Here is a 12,003-nt window from a genome sequence, read left to right on the forward strand (position 1 = left end):
AAGTTGCTTTTTTGTATAGTTCTTTAGCGGGTGCTAATTTCCCATCCCATCCCTGAGTGTCAGAGTAGAAGGACAAGGGGAAGGATTTGTAAGTAGTAGTTTCTGTAATAGTTTTTAAGTACTAGTATTTTTATAATGTACATTTCGCACTCCTCTTCAATCTAATTAATAATAAACCTCTGCTGCCAAGCTTCTAACAAACCAAAAAACTCACATTCCTTTGATTTTGGCATCATTATACTGGTTCCCAGTTTTAGAATTGATTTTTTAAAATAATATTACTTTTACCATAAGGCTCCAGAATACATGGTTGAACTCACTGTGCTTCAAGAGGTCATCAGAGCAGTGCAGTATCCTTTGTGAGTGTTTAGTAGGTGAAGATAATCGCATATCTATATTTTATGGTAACTTTAATCTCATGATTATTTTTTTAGGGTTGGTCTTACTGCTCTACAACATATGATATCTTCCATAGCCTCAAACCACAGCCTTTGTTCTGTTTCAATTAAAATTGCCTAGCAAATGTCTAATCTGTTTGCTTGCGACCCACATACCACTAAGGAGAACTGAAAAATTGTTGTTCACTGATATCTCCTTTCATTCTCAGGAGCATTACTATGATCCAGTCTCTCACTGTGGATTCCTAGAGACTAATTTGCGCAACCTTAGACGCAATCTCGAGCAAGGGCAGAGGCGTTATAGGAAGCGAAAAGTGACCAATGACTGCACTGGACCCGAGAAGCCTGATACAACAGAGGATGGGCATGCAAGTCAGGCATGGAGAAAACATACACCTGTCGCAGATCCTGGATTACTAAGGACTCCCCCACTGTTGCCAAAATATTCAACGAGTACCCACGGTTTTTGGACATGCCAAGTCTGGTAGGTTGCTTCCTTCCTTGGTGACTGGCTTATTTAGTCCCACTCCTCTCAAATGGGATGAACTCACAAAATGATTGCATGGCTTCTGTGCAGGAAATATGAAACAAAAAGAAACCATGTAATTCCACAGTACCTGCAAAGGGTGACATGCACACCTAACTGTGCTTCACAAAACATCAGCGCTGGGATGGGAGGTGCGCGCAGCTCTACAATCAAACTTCAACCCATTTAAATAGTAAAAAATAAATTCAAAATCAATATATGGTAGTCGGCGTTGATATTGTGGTGGGCCGCCACAAATAAATCAATGTATGGCCATCAATGCACTGCAACACTGCATTTTAAATAGCATGCCTTATGTTAAAGTCAGCTCTGCGCAGCACCGCATGAATTCAAACGCACCAAAAAAAAGATGTTTTCAGCTCGCTACGCTGCCACCAAGTAACCCAAAATATAAAATAAATACAGCTTTACTTTTCAGTTCCCTGATTTAATGCTGTGAGTTTGTTAATATTTGGTAGGTTGATTGTAACATGTTTTTATTCTCCTCTGTGTAAGCAGGACTCAGAGTTTGGCAAACTTACAGGCGGAAAGACGGACCTCTTTTTACGAAGATGGGAGGCCAACATCTGGAATGGTGTTTACAGCTGCTTGGAGGATCCCATCACACACACACACACACACACACACACACACACACACAGATCAAATGTAATGACTTATCTTAGCATGGCTCCATATTTGCCAGACTGTCCGACAACATACCCATTTTACTCATCACTGGCCTGAACAGCGCAGTGACTCTCTTTGTTTGACAGATTTGGACAGAACTGCCAAAACAACATAGAAAGCCTCGGCCTTGCTGTATCTGGGTGTCCCCGCCTTCATGAACCAACAGCAGACACTTAGGATCAAAATGCTTGATTTGCATAGCTTGATTCCCATAAGTAAAAAGTAAAATGGTCCCAACAACGGCAAATGTCTAGCATTGTGATCATGAGTGGCCAAACATGACGTGACACGATACGCAGCCCAGTCTCATGGCAGTTCATGAAATGGTCACGTTATTTAATCTATTGATACGTGTTCACGGGTTCATTTTTTCTCATTTGTTTCGTAGTGGCCAGCAGGAAAATGTGAAGTAATGTATTTCAATGGGAAGCATATTTCGTGGTCACAGCACAAAAAATGGTAGGGAGTAGTATTAAAAGCCGAAAATCCGTGTAGGGAGGCTGTTCGGGGTGGTGGATGGGCAAAACAACACAGGTCTTCCTAATCACAACCGTCCCGTTATTGTCTCCCGGCGTGTGAGGCGTCCTTTCCCTGTAGTGTTTTTCCTAAACCCAACCTCCGCCATCCCGTTATCGTGGCGCGTCCCCAGCGGCCGTCCCCTGCGGCCGTCCCCTGCGGCCGTCTCCCGGCGTATGAGGCGTCCTTTTCGGCCGTCTCCCGGCGTGTCCCCGCGGCCGTCTCCCGGCGTGTGAGGCGCCCTTTCCCCGTAGTCGCGTCCCCAGCGGGCGCCTTGCGGCCGCCTTTCATGCTAGACACCACAAAAAAACAAGAAAAACGTCCCCCGTGAACGTATCAATAGATTAAAAATAACGTGACATTTACACGAACTGCCGTGAGACCGGGCTGCGATACGTGTGTGTGTGACATTATTAGCAGACGCCCATAGTAAGGCTACAACTAACGATTATTTTCATAGTCGATTAATCTGACGATTATTTTCTCGATTAATCGATTAGTTGTTTGATCTATAAAAATGTCAAAACATGGTGAAAAATGTGGATCAGTGTTTCCCAAAGCCTAAGATGACGTCCTCAAATGTCTTGTTTTGTCCAAAACTCAAAGATATTCAGTTTACTGTCACAAAGGAGAGAAGAAACTAGAATATATTCACATTTAACAAGCTGGAATCAGAGAAATCTTTTTTTTTTTTTTTTATATAAAAATGACTCAAACGATTAATCGATTATCAAAATAGTTGCCGATTAATTTAATAGTTGACAACTAATCGATTCATCGTTGCACCTCTAGCCCACAGTATACTGCCCTGCAAAGGCAAAAGACCTTAACTCGCTAGAGTGTGAAAAATGACTTTAAAGTTTCTGTTTTGTCCAGACAAAAGTATCATAGGTAGGACTCCCAAAATTTGACAACTAGTTGTTATAATAAAGAAATGTTTGTTTGCAAAAAATCTTGAGCTAAAAATCGACCTTTGACCCTTGTTTGGCAGTTACTGTACTCTGTCTTTGTATCATATGCCAAAAATAAGGAGTCGTGCAAAGGCAAAAGGCAGTAACTGACATATAATCAATATTTGCTTGCTGTTCACCATACTTGCATCCATTATAAGAACACCTAACCCAGGTCTAGTCATCATGGTATTTGTTTTAAATTATATAGAAGACCTTTGGTTCTTCCTGTTTAGTGCTATAATGATCAGGATAGTGTGGCAACACTAACATAGTTAAACCAAGGGGGTAAGCTTCTCCTCGGACCGCGAACCTCCTATGGCGCCATTTTGATGCTACCAAGCCATCACCTCCCGTTAACATTCCATTGACTGCCATTCATTTTGGCGCCACTTTGACAGCGAATAACTTTACATCTGAAGCATTTAAAGACTTTTTTTTGTCCATTGTTTATTTCTAAAGAAACACGACAATGTATAAAAGGCTCCATTACCTTGTACCTCACGTTATGGCTCCGTAGCAGGCGTTTTTGTAAAAATAATAACGATTGTGTCATAACCACGCGACTTACTGTCGCACAGTAAAGGAATTACCGTATAGTACAGGAGAAGCTCGCAGGCAGTTTCGTCTCACATTAGCTGTTTAAGTGTAATTACTAATGTTAACTAGCATTTTAGTTAGCAATAATTAGCCTGTGCCTATGTTATCTCCTTACATATACCTATGCTCTCCATCTCTGCAAGATTGGGAATGATTGAGATTTCTCTTGGCACAGCTACCAGAAGACTTACAATTTTCAGACACGTTGCTCACGGCACATTTATGTCGTCTCTCTTAGTTGGAGGCTGCGTAGTAACGCTCAGCCATCACCGGAAAAGTGCTTCTAATATCCTTCACTGGTCTCCGTCCAGAGCAACGGGATCTGTTGGTCCATTATATTTATGTCAATGAGTTAAACAGTATGACAGCTAAGTTACTTTGCAGCACAGTATGAATAAAAACAAGAAATATTTTCTCAATAAAGATAATTTAATTATAATTGAATACAAAGGTATATTTATTTAAATGCAAGATATAGAGTAATAATTAAAGTGCCCATATTATAAAAATAAATCACTTTTTCTGGAATTTGGGGTGTTATTTTTTTGTCTCTGGTGCTTCCACACGTATACAAACTTGGAAGAAAAAAAACATCCATGCTGTTTTCTGAATGTATCCTGCCTTCAGTCTCTGGGTGAGCTGTTAAAAATCTGCTGATGGCTGAAACGAGTTGGCTAACCGCTAGCGTGCTAGTGCATGCTACCTCGTTCTCAATGGCAAAACACTGCTACAACACACACAGGTTCACCATAATCTACAAAAAAACTACTTACATGTCCCTGTTCTGCAGGTATTCCACGCAAAGTTAGAAGTGCGCCCTCGTTTAGAAGAAGTTTCCCGGCTAATCCTGCCTTGTACAGGCCGAAGTTGGAGAAACAAACAGCTAGCTGATATGATCCTTACGTAGCTACTGCGCATGTGCGACTCCCACCAAAGATGGGATACAAGTGCGATGCCTCACTCTGTAGCTAAAACAGAGACCTGACACTGGGTGAAAAGAGGAGCTGCAGCAATGTGCAGTACAACAAAAATATGGTGTTTTTTGAAAATTAAACCATGTAAACCTATTCTGGTACAACCTCAAAATACAATTATGAACCTGAAAATGAGCATGGTATGGGCGCTTTAATTAAACATTAGACCAAGGGGGTGACACTTTTGCAAGGCACTGTATCCATATCACATTCTCATTAGGGGCTGAGCCCCCCTAAAGGTCTGATCCTAGAATCGCCCCTGGTTAAGGGCCACCAAACCGCTCAAGATGCACAGTCAGCGAACTCGACTTGGATTACTACTTTTTAATTCAGAGATAACAGACAGAGTCAACCGAAAAAAAGTTGGAATTACTTTTACCATTTGGATTTGTGTAAGAGCTGACATGAACACCTGCAAGAATGAAATATGGCTCAAACACGTATGGATTGTTGTGGACACAGCAGATGACGTGCATTGCTATCAGCCTGGTTTCACATAATTCCGTGAAATGATCATGAACCGTTAACAGCGCATTACGTGTTGGTGGCACGGAATGTGTGAAAATTCCGTGTGGCCACCACGGAAAACAATGCCAATGTAAAGTCAATGAGAAGATGACGTAGCATTAACAGCGACTATGGTAGCGAGTAGTATGCAAGGCCGAAATTCCGCGTAAGGAGGTTGGTTGGGGTGGTGGATGGGTCAAACACTAAGACTTTCACCCAGGAGACCGGGGTTTGTGTCCCGCATGTCACGTTTCCTAAAGTCACTTTCTTCTTTTCCTAAACCCAACCATCCCGTTCTTTTCGCGTCTCACAGAATCGTAAGCCCACCCACCTTTTCCTGAACCCAAACGTCCCGAACCGTAAGCCCACCCATGACCTTTTCCTTAACTTAAGGGGACGTGTTTATTTCACGGAATTCTTCCGTGGGCTCATCACGGAATGTTTTGCGATTCCGTGAAACTGCCACCGATTTTGAGTTAAGGGGCCGTGTTCGTTTCACGGAATTCTGTGAGATCAGGTTGTTGCTATGGATGATATCTTTCATGGATTATATCGGTTTGCATGGATAGGTAGGATGCCTGTGTATTTAATAATTGGTTTTCGGCGGGACATTCTAAAATGCTTAATGTGAAAAAGTTTAACGTGGTTTAATGTACCTAAACAACATTTAATCATCACCATATTTCTCTCTCACATTGCTCCTCATAACCACTGAAAACTGTAAAAAAAAAAAAAAATCTAACCCAAAGTCCAATTATTATGGATGTTATCTGACATTAAGCGTTTCTGCTTCATTTAAGGCTATTGTAAGGAAAAAGCTTAACATGAACAAGCTTAACGTGGTTTAATGTACCTAAACAACGATCAATCATCACCATATTTCTCTCTCATATTTCTCATATTGAAAACTGTCAAAAAATCTAACCCAAAGTCCAATTATTATGGACGTTATTAAAAGGGATCCTTCACCGATTAGCATTAAGCTTTGTATCAGTAGAAACCCGGTAGTATTTTCTCCCTCATGTCCCCCTGAGATTTGTGTGTCAGGAAAAAAGCCTCCGATGATGCAAAAATCATCATCGTCAGTGTAGTATTAAAAAGATAGTTTAGAAAGACAAGACGGCTCCCAAGACGGCGGCCGCCTGTATACGAGAACGCGACTGTCTTTATAATCTCTTTTTTATAAACTGTCTGTACATTTACAAAGTTCTCAATGCTTCGGTTAACATTTAAGGACACTAATTATGCTACCGTTGAAGTGCGGTGATATTTTGAGCCTTTTTAGTGGTATAAATAGCGATTTGTTTTTACTTTCCCTGTGCACCCGAATACTAGCGAATGTAAGCTAATCAGCGGTCCGCGCTAGCTTGTTTCAAGCTACAAACACATTCGATTAGCATGAAAACATGTCCCAGAGACGGACTGGTGCAGAAATGGGGTGCTTTTATCCAACTACTGCTAACCGCTGGTGGAGTTTGTGACTGTTAAATGCCGACAATTCTACATTACACGCAAATTCACGGCTGTGTTTATACTCGGTGTTTACATCCCACCAAGCGCTAATGTTACCAATGCGTTAGCTGAACTTTACGGAGCCTATGTGTGTGCACTAAATGTAGGCTGTTTTTATATAATGTTATTTTTACACATTTTAAATGTGTAAAAGCGAAGGGAAGCGAAGCAAGTGCATTCTGGGAGTTGTTGTCTTCCCAGAATGCCAAAAATACATTTTCTAGCTTTTCTCGGTCTAGAAGGACATTTTTTTCACATTTCTACTACATAAATGATCCAATTTAATACATATTCATCTTTCCAGCGGTGAAATATCCCTTTAAGCGTTTCTGCTTCATTTAAGATTATTGTAAAGAAAAAGTTTAACGTGGAAAAAGTTTAACGTGAAAAAGCTTAACATGGTTTAATGTACCTAAACAACAATCAATCATCACCATATTTCTCTCTCATATTGCTCCTTATAACCACTGAAAACTGTAAAAGAAATCTAACCCAAAGTCCAATTATTATGGGCATTATCTGACATTAAATGTTTCTGCTTCATTTAAGGCTATTGTAACGGAAAAGCTTTACGTGAAAAAGCTTAATGTGAAAAAGCTTAACGTGGTTTAATGTACCTAAACAACGATCAATCATCACCATATTTTTCTCTCATATTGCTCCTCATAACCACTGAAACACACATTTATCTCATGTGTGTCAGTGTGTCTCTATTTCGCTCATCTTAAAATGTTTCTATAATAGTAGAGAAACATGGATGTATTAAGAGAACTGGATACAGTGTTCAGTGAGAAGCTCCGTACATTCCAATGAGAGTGCTCAAAAGCACATAAAGCAAACATGGAGCTCGGATCTTCCGCGTTGACTGGCCCACGACGTCACGATGGACATTAGCGATGGACTAGCACAGTGAGCTTCTCTCTCGTATATGTGGTGAACTCATGAACTCGCCGTTTCATTGTATAAAATATTCACTAACGTTAAACATTGTGTTTTCGTTGTTCCTGATCGTTTACATGCTTATCTAAATAAACAATGGATCTATTTAGACAACCAAGGAGATGTAATCATTATGTCGTGCTACTAGCTAGCTACTAGCTAGCGCTAGCTACTAAGGTTAGCCTACAGTTTCGTGAACAGAGCTTCTCTCCATGGCTTCATCTCTCATCCACGTGTTTCTGTGCTTGCGATGAGGAATACATCACTTGTTAATGAACCTGTGTTTCCTGTTGGGTTCATGCATGAACGCAAATTCATGCAGTATCATGAAATGTTCTTACAGGACATTCTGGGCAAACTTGGGATGGGAGTGAAAAAATTCAAAAGAGTGCCCATCACTGCTGACAGAGAGAAGGGCATTATTGGGGCCTTGAAGAGGTGGTTTCCTAACATTAGCCTTGTCTTTTGCAGGAATCATGTGTTACATGATATTGCCCAGTAAACACACATACGTCGCCGCGATGTATTGGCGATGTAATCAGAATGCGGAGGGAATATGTAGCATATTGCTCGTTTGCTCACTGGCACGACGTCCCCGGGACGTCGCTGCTCTACGTTTCAGCGACATATAGGTGCTCTCTCCGCGACGTATATATATATATATATATATATATATATATATATATATATATATATATATATATATATATATATATATATCATCATCATACATCGTTCCAACGTATTTCATACATCACGACTCATACATCGTTCTAACGTATTTCATACATCGTACAGATGCGGGCTCATATACATCGTTCTAACGTACGTCATACATCGTACAGATGCGGGCTCATATACATCGTTCTAACGTATTTCATACATCGTACAGATGCGGGCTCATATATATATCGTTCTAACGTATGTCATACGTATATACTAATACATTTTATTTATAAAGCGCTTTTCAGGGTACTCAAAGACAATTTACACAAGTTCAAATTATTATAGAAAATAGCACACTGTAACACATTAAAGCTATTGTATGTAGCTAGATTTTGGGATAATCATCCTACTGTGGTCTATACTAAGGGCTAATGTACAAAAACACTATTAAAAGCTTAAACCAGTGTTTTTTAAAGTCTGAGACTGTGAGCTTCCCTCAGGCGAAGAGCTGGGGCACGCACGTTTCCTGGGAACGGTGTGCAACGGCTTGAGTTATGTTTTCTCTCGTTTGGTGGGTGTGTCTCTCGATTATTGGCTGTGTTCCACATAATACCCAATCAGTAGAGACGTGTCTGTAAACCCGTGGTAATAAAAAGGTGCTTGCGCACACAACAGGATGTCCAACGCAACCTGTTTCAGTTTTAAAAAACGCCGCTTTCTCAATTTTTTGATGCCTATGGGATCATGGTAATGTTATTTGAACCCAAAGACACTGAACAATTGAGCCAAGAATAACATTTATTTATTAAGAAAATTCATTATTTTCTTAATCTGTAGGAGTCGCTGAAATATATATACTATAGAGTATTTCTCGCTTTTGACTACACACAGTGAGCTGTATATCCCTGCTTCAAAACAGCAGTGTGTACATGTTGGAGAACAAAAACTAATTGTCACACCATATTGTCCACTGTCTATCATAATGTCAATTATTTCAGTAGCAAAAAAAAAAAAAAGGCTGTCCCTGCTACAGCCTCTGCTCCAGTCTGTTGCCACTCGGGGAAGTCCTTGATGGCCGGCTTCGTACTCAGGAAAGTAGGATTCCTCTGTGCTGCTGCTGCTGTGACAAGAACAAAAGATTTGGGTTTTGTGCGTTATTCGAAGAAATATCTTTTAATGCATGGAAGTTTTTTTTATTTTATTTTTTGTTTCTTCTCCCTTTGTTTTTAAGATGTGGTTGAGTTATATATATTTTTTGCAGATGTAAATAGAAGACCGGTTTCATTAAGTAGAATATGGCAAGCCAAATGTCGTTAACGTAGTTACATTTTCTGCTAAATTTTCCTCAGAAGCTCCAATTCAGCATTTCAATATAATTGAACAGTACGGCCATTTGGTCAGTAGGGGGGCTGCAGTCTGTGCAGTTTCATTTTGGATGAAGTTCAAGATCCATAACAGGTGGGCTCTTTACGGTAGAAGGGATACAGCTACGGCCAAAAGTTATGCAAAAATCCCGCAAAATCTAGACTAATATAATAATATATTTGTTATACTTTCACCCAGGAAAACATGTGTTTCGTTCCTCTAGAGTTTTAATTCAAACCACGATCTGTTTCCTGAACTTAACTAGTCGTTTTGGTGCCTACACTTAACTGTTGTCACCGTAGCTGTATCCCATCTAGCCTCAACCGCTGTTAAAGTGCCGTTCTGACAATATGTATTTAGATCACTTTGTAAATGAAAGCTTTAAATAGCATGTTATACATCGTCCCATAAAATATACCATAACTTTCTCTCTAAAAGGGCTAACATCAAGGTTTCATAGTAATCACAATTATTTAAAACGTATTTACTTTTTATACCAAAGGTGCCATTTTATGCTGTCCTCTCTTTACTTCCTACTCCCATTTTCAATTAGGATTTTTGTAAACTTACCACAGATGATTTGGCAAAGTAATGACTAGGAGTATGGCAGCTTTCCACATTTCCCCGTTGAATATCTTGGTCATCATGGCAGTTGAGAGATCTGAAAAATACAAACATATAAAAATTTAAAATAAGATAAGATCCTTAATTAATCCCACTGTGGTGGACATTTTCAGTGATACTGCACCAAAAAGGAAAGTGCAATGACAAAAGCATCAGTAAAAATGCAAGAATAAAGCAGTTCAAACAGTTAAGTATACAGACAGAAAATTTTATAACACGGGATTCACAGTATTGCACAGAGTAGTTATTGATATTGCATAATAAGGTGTACATTGATGTTGCACGTGAGTAAATTGTCACATATGGTGCGTGTGGTCTACTTGGAGCAGTGTTGATTATAAAGTCTGACAGCAGCAGGAAGGACGTGTGGTATCTCTCCTTCACTGCACGTTAGGGTTACATTAGAATACAAAATGTAGTGATAGATCAGTAAGAAAATGATGGTAACAGGTGACAATGCTCATTGGGGTGTTTTGAAGGCTAACGTTAGCCAACGAAAATGGGCACCATCTAATAACTGATGTTTTATGACCGTTGGCACTCCGAACCCCGTTTTCAAAATCAGTTGTAAACCAGATTTAATGCCGAGTGTACAGAAACGAACCAGTCTTACTAGCTAAACTGTCCTACAACTTATTTTACGTAGCTAGTGTCATTTTGGTAATAAGCAGGGTAAAAATAAAACATTATAATCACAATGTAATAAGTACGAACGTTAGCCTGCCATTACACGGCCCCTGAACTTCTTCACCTTTTTTAAATATGATTTAATGTTAGTTGGCAGATTAGCTAGCTAGCTAGCTAACGCTACATGCAGAATTTAGCTACCTTTACATTTTGATTATATAACAAGTCTTCAGCTTTAAATGTTCCCAGTTGTGGTTCAGTTCCATTTAAGCAAAAAAAAAAAAAAAAATCAAATTAACTGATATGAGCAAAGTATGACTGAGGTGCGGCACTCAGTTACTGTTAGCTAGCTAGCTAGCTAGCTAAAATTAACGTTAAGGGATATCCGATATCGGGTAACGTTCAATTAGCTATCTAGCAGCCTGACGTTAGCTAACGTTACTGGCCTGTACTGCAACTGATATAGCTAGCTAACGTTAACTTTACATTCAGATTCAGTCAAATTAGTACATAACTAGCTAGCTAGAGCACGGATATTTTAATTTTAAATGAATGTAAAAAAGGGCGGCTAGTGCGATGTGAGCCTGATCTAACGGCCCTAAAGTTACTTTAAACCATGACATGGCGTAACGTACTAACACATATTGTTATTTGTCAGATGAACACCAACTTCCACATGAGAAAACGTCAAAATATTTGTATTAATGTTACGTTAAGATTAAATAGTGCTTACCATGAGGTTTGACAGCAGCAACGAAGCAGTCTCCATCCTAACCCTTCTAGACTGGCAACTTTTTTTCCTTCCTTTTTTTCCTTCCTTTATCGACTGTGGCGCGAATATGTTGCTAGGCAGAATTCAGATTCACTGTCCATCACATCAACAGTGAGTGTACAGTAAAGACATCCAGACGCTCAATAAACGATGCTTCCAAATAACCCGCGAACAACTGAGGAATTTGTAATACATCTTAAATACATAGTTAATACGTTGCTGCGATGTATAGATTTCCATCAGAATGTAAGGGATTTTATTGTGTAACCTCTCAGTTGAAGCTTAAGAGGAAGTTATAGTAAACATATAGCTTTTTATTTTGACGGGAAAAAGGGAA

General features: G+C 39.6%; 1 long non-coding RNA gene across 3 annotated transcripts in view; it reads right to left on the reverse strand.

Moving 5' to 3' along the window:
• Nucleotides 1–9,063: 9,063 nt before the first annotated feature.
• LOC144514415 (uncharacterized) overlaps nucleotides 9,064–12,003 on the reverse strand; it is a 4,033-nt gene continuing 1,093 nt past the window's right edge. Inside the window, exons 2-4 of one of the 3 annotated variants that reach the window (XR_013501367.1) lie at nucleotides 11,628–11,759; nucleotides 10,214–10,304; nucleotides 9,064–9,398 (exon numbers count right to left, since the gene is read on the reverse strand). This is a non-coding gene — a long non-coding RNA (uncharacterized LOC144514415). The remainder of the gene's footprint in view (nucleotides 9,399–10,213; nucleotides 10,305–11,627; nucleotides 11,760–12,003) is intronic. The other 2 variants (XR_013501368.1, XR_013501369.1) reach the window with 2 other exon arrangements.

The sequence above is a fragment of the Sander vitreus genome, unplaced genomic scaffold (assembly GCF_031162955.1).
Source record: "Sander vitreus isolate 19-12246 unplaced genomic scaffold, sanVit1 ctg579_0, whole genome shotgun sequence".
NCBI classification, from domain to species: Eukaryota; Metazoa; Chordata; class Actinopteri; order Perciformes; family Percidae; genus Sander; species Sander vitreus.